Source organism: Rhagoletis pomonella, unplaced genomic scaffold (assembly GCF_013731165.1).
Source record: "Rhagoletis pomonella isolate Grant_MI unplaced genomic scaffold, Rhpom_1.0 Rhpom_scaffold_00003, whole genome shotgun sequence".
Classification (NCBI taxonomy): Eukaryota; Metazoa; Arthropoda; class Insecta; order Diptera; family Tephritidae; genus Rhagoletis; species Rhagoletis pomonella.
Window position 1 is genome coordinate 50,146,954 of NW_023458557.1, and position 12,290 is coordinate 50,159,243.

Sequence of the window (12,290 nt, forward strand, 5' to 3'; positions counted from 1 at the left end):
TTTTTTTGGTTTTTGATGTTTGCTGCTTCCAAAAAGAAAATAATAAAATTATGTCAAACAGCTGATTGTCATTTAACACTGAACACACCAAAACTAAGAAAACGAACTTACCTAACAGAGTTGCATTGAAGTTTTTACTAGAATAAACATTCAATTAATTACCAATCGAGCAATTAATAATTGAAATTTTGTATGGCAAATCGATCTTAATTAGTGCATTAATTGAGAAAGCTTGGATAATTGCTCGATTAACTGCCTGTCTGAAAATAGTATTAAGCTTGCGAAGGCATAAGACGTGTGCGCACAATAATACTTTGCACAGTATATACAGTAATAAATTTTTTTGAGTACTCCTCGGGAGTAAAATCTGATCAGGGTTGTTAATGAGAAGGAGCATGAATTTTGTTGATTCAGAAAATTACTGTGGTATGAAAGGGAGCAACAACCGTACTATGGCAGAGTGGCACAAGTCATGACTGTGTAATAGTGCCCGAAACTAATTGCAAAAGTGGAAAACATTGCAAATTATTGTCTATTATTATAGATACTAGTACAGATTATCATAGTTCAGTGTATAATTTGTTATATTACACCGTACATGATAATGAACTGTTGGGTGTACTAAATGGACTGTCTGGGCGGATGCGCTGGCAGGCGTTGGGGTCTGTATAGCTATACAAACCTTGTTTTTTTTCTTGAGCTAAAGACTTAAATGTATTCGGAAATTTAGAATTTGGCTTGATAAATTCACAAAATTTACGTTTTTCATAAAAATATAATCTTATAATGGACTTTTTTTTATTTTAAACTTACATTTAAGAAAACTCCATTCAATGCTATAATTACGATTTGAGTTTTCCAGTTTATAAAACACAAGCGTTAATTATGTACTTAACTATTGATATTATTTTTCATTATGCATGGATATCAGCATACATTAAAGATGAATATTATACTTAACCTACATTTTGTTCATAAATAACACGTAATTATGTACATTTTATCCTCGAAATGAACTATTTCTAATCATGAGGCGAAATTCGCCACAGTGTGTTGCCGTGCGCGCGAAACGAAAGCGCTGCACACAACCCAAAAGTACTCCTCGGGAACCAAATGGTGAAAAACTGCGAAAAGGTTTATTACTGTATATACTGTGATACTTTGGGCAACACGCCGAGCATAAGCAAAGGCTAAAAAGTTCATAAAGTATATGTGTACTGCGTTTTGTTTGTATATTCGAGAAGACAACAAATACTCTATGTACAAAAAGTGTGCCTGACCGATAGAGTTGCTAGTAGGGATGTGCCGGGTATGCGGTAGATATCCGGAATCCGGCCTATCCGGCCGTTGTTTGGTTATCTGGTTATCCGGCCGGATACTGGCTAATATCCGGCCGGATTCCGGATATCGAATATAGAAGATTCAATTTAGAAATTTAACTCAGATTTTGTGTTTTTGTAATCCAATTTAATAGTATCTAATTAGTAATCAAAGTTAACAATTTGTATATTTTTCATTATGAAAAGCATTTCCGCATTATCGGGCAACAACCTATTTCTATTTTCAACATAAATGTTACCCGATGCACTAAATACTCTTTCCAAGTTCACTGAGGAAGGTGGCGCGCAGAGATACTTCATTGCCAGTGTAAACAAATTTGGAAATGCTTTGCGGCTATACTTCCACCAAGTTAAGGGATCTTCATGTCTGGATATAAGAGGTAGCTGCAAATATTTCTCTATTTCTAGTTCATAAATCGCTGCCTTTTTCTTGTACGTTCGCTGCCTTGTCTACCAATCGTTTGGCTATGCATATTACTAGAAACACTAGAATCAGCATCAGAGTCATTGGCGATTTCCTCAAAGCATTGCCAAATATCCTCGTGAGCTCGATCTTCGATGGAAGCTTTCACTATAGTAGTTATATGATTCAACTGGTTTCTCCATGCTAACTGATTTATAATTTCGAACTAGTTTATCAACAACCCAGTTTTTAGCTTTATTGGCGTCAGAAAAAAAAACGAGTTTTGAAACGTGGGTCACAAAATGTTGCAATAGTGAAGCATTGTCGTTGTTGAATGTTTAGTCCTATAATCAAGTAAATTTTTTTATTAATAGTTCTATAAATACTTTTGATAAGTGAATCGCAATTTCATACCTTTTGTTGATAAGAATCTGTCTTGCAATGATTTTTTCAATTCAGTTTTAAATTTTTGAAGACCACTGTCATTGCATCTCTTTAGCAAAAAAGAATTCAGTGTAGCTACTGCAGGAATTACATAAGCAATTGACTCTTTGTCCAAATTGGCTTGCTTTGTCATTTCTTCAAATGGCTTTAAAACATGTATTATATTTTCGACCACATTGTTGTTGTATTTGCGTGCAAAGTTCCCGATTTTTTCCCAAGAAAATACAGCTTGAGTTGCGACAGTTGCATTGACTTCAGTTTATCAGGTTTATTCAGTGAAATCGCTGTATAAATTTATCAGAAATGTGTAAACAAGTTTCCATACAAATTTTGACAGTTCATTTATAAAGTTTACACGATTATAAGTTTATACGGTTTACATTGCTTTCATCAAATTTGATAGTCGTTTGGCATGTGCTGTGGACCGTGTAAAGTGCTGTTTGATCAAATTGATAACCAAAGTGAAAGAACAAGTGCCAGATAATTTAAATAAAAAGAAGAAATGAGCAAGAAAAGAAAATAATTCGACTTCATTTTAGAACTAATAAATTATTTCAAAAATCTCCAAAACCTTTTTTGTGGTGATACAACTTCAACAAAAACTGAAATTTTATGGGTTTTTGACGTGTGTAAGTCAAACCATCTAATTACACAGACATATCTGTGCACAATAATTTAAATAAAAACACATAATTGAACAAGGAGAAAGTATACGAGGCGGGTTCTGTTTAATTTAAACAAAAATTAACGTAAGAAAACAAACATCTTGATTGTTCAACAGCAAAGAATTTGATGAAGATTGTTTTTTGTTTGTTTATAAGATGCCATTTTTCACTGCGATAGCATCGCACAGATGTGTGCGGAATTGTGTTTTCGAAGTGGTAAATTCTGTAGCATCAGAAACGGTGCGGAGGTCGAGGTGAACTCGAGCCGGCAAAAAAACAATATTGTGAAATTTATTAAGGGCAGCAGTCTACCGGATATCCGATCGGATATCCGAATCCGGCTGTTATTTTTTACAGGATATCCGGAATCCGGTTATCCGGTAAAATCTATATCTGGCACATCCCTAGTTGCTAGTGGAGTTGCGCGCACAATATTCCTTTGGGCAGCATTCCTTTTTTTCCTCGTCCACATGAGCTACGAACTACGCTCGTCGAGCAACTCACGCGTTCTACTGATATCCCACGTGGAGCCCCAACCAGCGACCGCACACAAGTGTTTCAACGTTCGATAAAAACAAACGCACTCACGATAGGCAAATTTCTTCTTGCGTCACGTCATTGAACTCGGTACGCTGGCGCAAAAGCCTTTTCGTCAAGGTACGCATGCTCTATCGCACGTATATATATGCATACATTTTTTAAGCTCCTTTCCCATGCCCTCAATCCAATTTCTTTAAACTATAATTCTATAAACTCTCACATTAATTAATTTACATATGTACATACTTACGTGCATACTAAACTCGCAAATAATGGCAGCCTCCCACTTTCAATTTAATTTTTGGCAATTGCATCTGCTTTAATACGCAAAGTGTACTTCATCCACGCATCGCTCTCCCGCTCTTTTATTTTTTTTGTTTACCTTTACTCCAGCTCACCATCCCGTGTGAAGGAAAGGTATATACACAAGTATACATATGTACATACATACATATAATATGCTTTCATATTTTCCCACTGTCTCTCCTATCCAATTGGAATTGGCAATATGTATGTTATTATAAATGTGCGTTCTTAATACACCACGCACTCCCATCCATGATACAATAATTTTTAGAAGGTAGTTTCACTTCTTCTTCTTATCCGCCATGTTAGCTATCTGACAGAAAACGTGTTTCGTATTTTTTGTTGTACCAACTTTTTCAAAAAAAAATCCACCTTTTGACGTTGGAAAAATAAATAATAATTTTCGAATATTTTTAAATATTTTTCTTCATAAAAAGTTAACTGCTGCTTTCGTGGATATTGCACCACACGGAATAGGTGTAATGATACAGCTATAAGAGCCACCGCATACCACAGAGTTTATCGGCCGCCTATTTAGATAATAGGGCTCGCTTGAAATATGTACATGAAGATGTATGGAGGTGCGCACACTACACGAGCTTAATCGCTCCTACCAATAAGTTGTGGTGCAATGGAAAGACTAGCGAGCCCATCTAAATCGGCGGCCGATAAAGTCCGTGGTGTGCGATGGATCTAATCCATTATAAACAAGAAATATTGCCGTTATATTTTCATTTTTAAGGGGGAAACTTTCCATTATGGCCGTTCGTTAAAGGTGCGGTGGGCGAAGGGGGAGTGGGCGTGGCACCTCCAACCGACCTTTTTGGAGAGGGCATGAACAGCCATTGACAAAAATGCAACCCCCGAGCACCTAGGCCCCCTATGGTTCCCTACGGACCCCTTAGAAAAATGGCCAAAAATCGCAATTTTTACTTGCGTCCACAGTATTTTTGCGGAGAATTCCTTTTTGCGTAGGCGGCCTTCGGCCGCGCTTAGGGATTATAACCCTTATTATGTAGAATTCTCCTTTCTGTGTGACCTAACTGGGGCTACCGCCCCAGTGATGTAAACTTGGGAAAGGATGAGGTAACTAGAATTCCCTTTCTGTGTGGTAAACCTGGGGCTGCCGCCCCAGTGATGTCTATTTGGGTTACTGGGTGTTTTATAAAAATGTCTTGTATATAAAAATGTGTATATAAAAATGTATTGTGCAAATGAATATTTAACATATTTCAAGCGAATAAACGCAAATGAAAATTGTGCTTTTTGGCAATTTTTCTAAAGGGTCCCTAGGGAACCATAGGGGATCTAGGTGGTCGGGGGTTGCATTTTTGTCAGTGGTGGTTCATTCCCTCTCCAAAAAGGTGGGTTAGAGGTGCCACGCCCACTTACCATTCGCCCACCGCCCCTTTAACGAACGGCCATAAAGGAAAGCCAACCCTTTTTATGATTTTTATTCATGTGATTAGCAGTGGCAAAAATGTATGTATTAAATACGTATATTTATATTTAAAATTAAGTGATCAGTTATGAAACATATAAATCTTTACATGTTCTGTTAAAAAATATCTAAAATAACAAGCGAAAATCCCCAACTTCTATATCGTAGCAGTGGCCACATTGCGTGTTTGTCACAGACACGGTTTATGTCAAAAAATTTGAAGTGAAACTACCTTCTAAAAATTATTGTATCATGCTCCCATCTCTACATTGATAACTCGCGCGCAGTGTAATATACACAAAATTACATACCCACATATGCTCTCATAAATACTACCTGATAGATTTTATAATCTCTCTTGAACTCGCTCACGCACACTTATACATACATAATATATATATAGATATATTATATACAGTTCAAGTAAAGTCCAATGAAAATTCGTTTGATTTTCAAGATTTAAGAGGAAGACACTGCAGCCACAAACAAATGGATCCTCAACTAAAAAATTATATAAAAGAGCATATAAATTCAATTCCCCGGATCGAATCCCATTACCTCAGAGCTTCTGCTTCTAAAGAGTACATAGATGGTAGCAAAACTATCAAAGATTTATTTAATGATTTTAAAGTACAACAAAAAGATATTGGTAAAGAAGTAGGCACATATATAAGCTACTATAAAATATTTAAAAAAAAGAGTTCAATATTGGACTTCATCAACCCAAGGAGGATCAGTGTGATCTATGTATCGCATACAGTCATAACCAGGGAACGGATTTTTAGGACCTAAAAACCTATAAAAAAGGCAAAATAAAGTAACGAAATAGGCTGGAAAAGGCAAAATAAAATAGCGAAAAAGGCAGGAAAAAGCACTAGGTGTTGCAAAAAAAGCAAAAAAAGGCAAAACAAAATATCGAAAAAGGCAGGAAAAGGCAAAAAAAAGGTATTGCAAAAAAAAGCAAAATAAGGCACTAAAAAAAGACAGAAAATACAAAGAACAATCAAAAAATATATTTATTTTAGAAATGCTTATATTACAAGTAAAAAGAGAAAAACTATGAACTAGTTTCATTATATGAAAAATGTGTACTTTGAATCTTTGACTATTTTATCCTTTCGAGTTTCTAACTCATAAAACTTTAATCTGTATAGTTGTAGTAACATTGAACCATAAGATGCATTTAGAAGTTTTCTGGCAGCATTTTCATTCGATTTTCGCGAAGAAAAGCCTTGAATGTACTAAATGTGCGCTCGACGTAAGTTGATACAAGTGGAGCCCAATTTAAATATGGAACGTTTGAAACGTTCATATTATCAGAAATAAGGGCATTTTCCTCGCCCTTTACAATTTTACCCACACTCCTTATTGTCTTCAAGCCTACGTTAGCTGAGAAAACGGCTTTGAATTTTTTCAACACCAATTTGGCAAGAGGTCCCTGTGCTTATATAAGCCGCATGGGCATGTGTATATTTTTTAATATTAAAAAAAAATTGTAAATGCTATAATCACTTTTTTAAAGGTAGAAAGGCAAAAAAAGGCAAATATCTTAAAAAAGGCAAAAAAAGGCAACTTCAAATGTGTATATATGGAATCAGGGAAAGCTTAATCGTGGACATTCTTAATCGAATATACTCTATCTCTTTAGCAGAAAAAAAGGCAATTTCCATAAAATCCGTTCCCTGGTCATAACAATGTTCTAATATTGAGTTAGAAGAAAAATATAAATCACATTTAGAAGAAAAGAATATATGTAAGCAGAACTGAAATGATAAATGATCGCAAAAAAGTAAACAATATCTTCAAAAAGGCTTGTGTATGATTTAGAGGCAGTTCTGCAATGTCCTAGGGGTCATACTTCTTCATTTTATTACAAATCAAAAATATATTGCTACAACTTTACCGTGACAGAATTGACTAAAAAGGAATCCAAAGTGGCATACGAAAATGTACATTGTTATTTTTGGTCAGAGTGTGATGCAAAACGAGGGGCTGTTGAGATAAGTTCATGTGTATGGCTCTATTTTAAAGATTTAAGCGAACAAAGCGATAATTGCTGCGGTCAAAATAAGACCAAGTATATAGCCTCTTTGTATTTATTTGCTGTACAAACATTAAAAATAAAAAGTGTATGAAATGGTAAAGTTTTTGCTCAATATCTTAGGCTCGCCCAAGTCAATCAAAGTTGGTATGGTATGGTTTTATTTGCAAATATGTCGTAAATTGCGCAAGGGGGCAGGCACCTGCAATAGGCCTGCAAATGTTTAATCAGCTACAACTTCGGAACCATAAGTCAAAAGAACTTGAAATTTGGTAAGAAGACATATCTATGGGAGACGCTTATAGTAAGGTGTATATAAATGAGTTTATACAAGGGGGCGTGGTACATCCCTTGGGAGTGGAATTTTGTTTCAGCTATAACTTCGGAACCATACGTCGCATGAATTTGAAATTTGATATGAGGTCATATCTATGGTAGGTGCTTATGGTAAGGCTTATATAAATGAGTTTATAAAAGGGGGCGTGCCACATCCAGTAGGCTTTGAAGTTTAAATCAGCCATAACTTCGGAGCCATAAGTCACATGAACTTGAAATTTAGTATGTAGACATATCTATGGTAGGTTCTTATATTAAGATATAAATAAATGACTTTGTTGAAGGGGACAACTTTTAATCAGCCATAACTTCGGACCCATAAGTCACATGAACCTGAAATTTGGTACGCAAACATATCTATGGTAGGTGCTTATAGTAAGGTATATATAAATGAGTTTGTAAAAGGAGGCGTAGCACATAACATGGGCGTTTCTTCAGCCATAACTTCAGAACCACAAGTCACGTGACCCCTTTAATTTCTTCTGATATGCCTTTGCAATTTAAAAAACTTCAGTTTCCAGTTCGCTTAGCTTTTGCAATGACAATAAACAAGACTGCCTTAAAATAAAACCCAACTCATTATCGATAATAAAATGTATGTTAATTGCATTGGAAAATGCATCTATGTTAATAGATGTTTTGAAGTACTAAAAACATGCTGTGGAATAATATTAGAGTTATTATTCGTAAGAAATTAGATAGTTAAAGTTTAGTTATTACAATAAAACGTTGGTATTTATCAGACAACAGCATGAGTTTACTCACTTCCATCTAAACAGTATGAACTCATTGCTGTGAACTCTATAAGGTTAGTGAGAAACACCGTACAAACAGTGAGATTCCTAGTTAGTTTTGAAATCAATGTTTAGCTGCAGTGTACTCATTTGATTTCAAATATGGCATTGATATACTCTTTCCAAATCAAGTCAAGCGAGTGAAAAATGCTGCTATGAAAAGCAGAGAATACGACAATTTTGAAAAAAAAAAGGATATTGATGAAGTATTTTTTTAAATATATTAGTTTTACTAAATTATTTAGTTATGCACCTGACGTACATTTATTTAACTAGTCTACAAAAGAAATGCAATGTTACCTCAGAAGACATCGGCTTTATAAGGGACTTGAAAAATAAGTTGTTTTATTATTTAAAAACAGTTGCTGTTGAAAACTAACAGATTTGCACAAAATTGTGCTTTTTTATACCCGCCAGCAAAAGAGCTCAAGAATTTTACCGAATCTGAGCAAAGATACACAAAAGATAAATGTTTACAAATTATGAGAACGTTAACTGAGAATTCTGACAGTACAACGGAACTACAAATTGCGGATACACCTTTGTTACCTTCAGACAACTTTGAGCTGTTTTCAGGTCTTCTTAACCAACCTACCTTTGTGAGCAGAACTGATAAAGCTACTGCAGAGCTGCGGCGATATGAAAATATTGAGGTATATTTTCATACGGGCTTCGATATAATTAATTGGTGCGAGGTACACAAATGCATAAACTCAGTCGTAGAGTAATAGCCACTCCTTCAACTAGCGCATCGTCAGTTTTTTCTTCTGCTGGAAATGTTATTTCTGACAAAAGATTCCACCTTTTGCCAAATGATGATGCCCTTAATCAGTTGATATTTTTGAATTATAATATGCAGTTAGGAAACCTATAAAATTAACAAAAATTGTGTTTACAAATCGTCGTTTAAAGTGCAAAACCGCGTATCAACGAAATGCAAAACCGCGTATCAGCAAAATGCAAACCCGCGTATGTGAAGTTGTAAATATTATTTTCTAGAGCGCAAAAACGCTCATATTTGAAAACGGTTCTCTTTTTTTATAAAGCAATCGCATTTCTGGCTAGTATATTTCAGGACGAATGGTTAAGGATTGAGCCAAGAGCTTGAGTGAGCAAATTCAATTTTTGGCAGCTAATGCCAGTTACGCGGTTTTGCAGAATGACGATACGCGGTTTTGTACTTTAAACGACGAAATGTTTTTTCTTTGATACTTTCATTACAGCAGTTATGCCATGCACTTGTTTCTCAAATCAAGCACTTGTTATTTGAATCGAGCACTTGATTGCGTGAATTACTCACTAAACCGACAATGTTTTTTCAATTGTTGTTTGGAAATAAATGAGTGCGAGTGTGTGCAGATGTGAAAAGAAAGCGAGTGACTTAAAATGTAATTTGAGTGTATCCATGCAGCTCTCTGGTATTTATACTATTATTTAATTTATTGGAGATATTTTAATATAAATAAAAAGACATGATGTGCCAAAAACCTATTATTGCTTTTCATTCCATAGCACCCCAGCTATACAACTATTCTACCCGCGGGAAAAAGCTAGTTTTACATAAAAAAAAGGGTTTATGCAGTACGCTGACGTACATTTAAATAATTTCGAATCCGCAAAATCTGCTTTTAAATCATGTGCAATATTTTTTTCTAGCCGTGGAAATTATGAAATATTCTTTTTTTGAGATCAGGAATAAAGAGACGTTGTTTATCTTCAAAACTTAAAATAATTTGCGACAAATCAAAAACATTTTTATTCTCTCCTTGTAGAGCCAAATTCAAGTTTTGCAAATGTTCCTTCAAATCGCTAAAGAACATTAAGTCAGAGAAAGCCAATTTTCATTCTCCAATTGCGGGTAATGTTCCGATCTCAATTTGCGTATGTGTGTATAAAAAGAATAAAAAACAACACAATGGAAAAGAATGTCCAGCAAAGAAGTATGTATTTTAAAAAGTAACAAGTAAGAGCAGCGCTGTCTTCGGCTATGCCGAAGGCTTCATACCTTTCATAAACATCTGCAAATTTTACATTGACAGATTACTGCTTTTGAATACATCTAAATACATCGATAGAGGAGTTACATACTTATATAAAAAATCGCATCTAAACAATCAGAGGTATGGAAGATATACCTTATATTAGCACCAATCTAAGTGATTATCACTGCTATGTGAGCGGTATGTAAACCGGTAACACAATTTATTGGGTTTAGTTTCCTACATAAAGGAGATATATCGCAAAAACTGGTATCTGAACAATCAGTGATATAGGAGATAAAGCTTATACGGCATAGATTTTGACGATTTTCTCAGTAGACTTTGTATTATTATTTATAAAATATCTTACAAAATATATCGGTTTTAGCTGTTCAAATAAAGGAGTTTTACAGTAAAATCCCATATCTGAACAATCAGATGTATGGAAGATACATATACAGTTACTGACCATAAAATAGAATCAAGTCGGTTGTTCCGAAACAATCAGCGGTTTTTCCTCTTTGCTATATATTTCCGCTAACTTTCGTCTGTAATCGAATTAGTACACTATTTATCGTTTAAGATGTCATAATGGCAACACTTTTTCGTTTTACTGTTATGTTTATGCTTAAAATTTGCAAGTGTGTACTTTGACTATTGTGGCAATAAAATAGAATCAAAAAAGGAAACAAGCAATTCGAAGTGATTTTTGGTGCGTAAACTGTATTGTAAGTTATAAATTGGCGTATTTAAACAATTCTTAATGAAATTTGCGTTAATTTAGGAAAAATGGGTTGCGGAAAGCATTGTACTGCAGAAGAACGTAAACACATACAAAATTTGCAAAAAAAAAATGGTTTTACGCAAAGGGAAATCGCAAAAATTATTAACAGATCACAAAAATTTGTGTTTACTGCTCTATCTCCTCCAACAGAATGCAAACTGAGAGGCCGACCACGCAAAACAACGCCAGCGGACGATAATTTCATAGAGAGGTTATCAAAACGCGATCCCTTCAAATTGGCTGCGGTCATTCAAAAGGAAATAAATGTGGAAATATCTTCAAGAACTGTTGCTCGTCGTCTTGTAGAAAGGAATCTATTCGGCAGATTGTCACGAAAAGTCCCAATGTTGACAAAAAGACAGAGACTTAATCGAGTAACTTTTTCGAGAGCTCACTTTAATTGAAGTGGCGAAATATTTTATGGTCTGACGAATCTAAAGTAAATATGGTGGGCAATGATGGAAAAGTGTGGGTCCGACGTCCAAAAAATGCAGAAATGAATCCCAGGTACACAACAAAACCATTTAAGCATGGTGGAGGGAATATAATGATATGGGGATGTTTTTCGTGGTACGGTGTCGGACCGCTGTTTTGGATTCGGGAAAATATGGACCGTTATCTTTACCTTAGAATGTTAGAAGATGTTATGCTACCTTATGCCGAATGGAATATGCCATTGATTTGGCAGTTTCAACACGACAATGACCCGAAACATACTTCGGGTCTTGTAAAAACGTGGTTACAGAGTCGTGGAATCGATGTGATGGCGTGGCCTTCACAATCGCCGGATTTAAATCCAATAGAGAACTTGTGGAAGATTGTGAAGGAAAAGCTTGGGCCCTCTAAATCAAAGAACAAGGAGGAACTTTGGCAAAAAATCCAGGAAGCTTGGTATTCCATACCAAAGTCGATCTGTGAGGCCCTAGTAGAATCTATGCCGAGAAGATGCAGTGCTGTACTTGCAAATAACGGGTTTGCTACCAAGTTTTAATACTGGATCATTTTTTGAATGGAGTTTTTTTTTTGCAATTTTTGAGTTTTATTTCTATGATTCTATTTTATTGACAATTGAATTCCATGACTGTTTACTTTAAAAGATTTTAATGACATTATTGCAATAGCTGTTCATGTGTTTTTGAGTTACTTATATGTAAAATTAATAAAAGCAACTAAATACATGTTTTGAAATGGTTAAGAAATGTTTAGTACATGTTTTT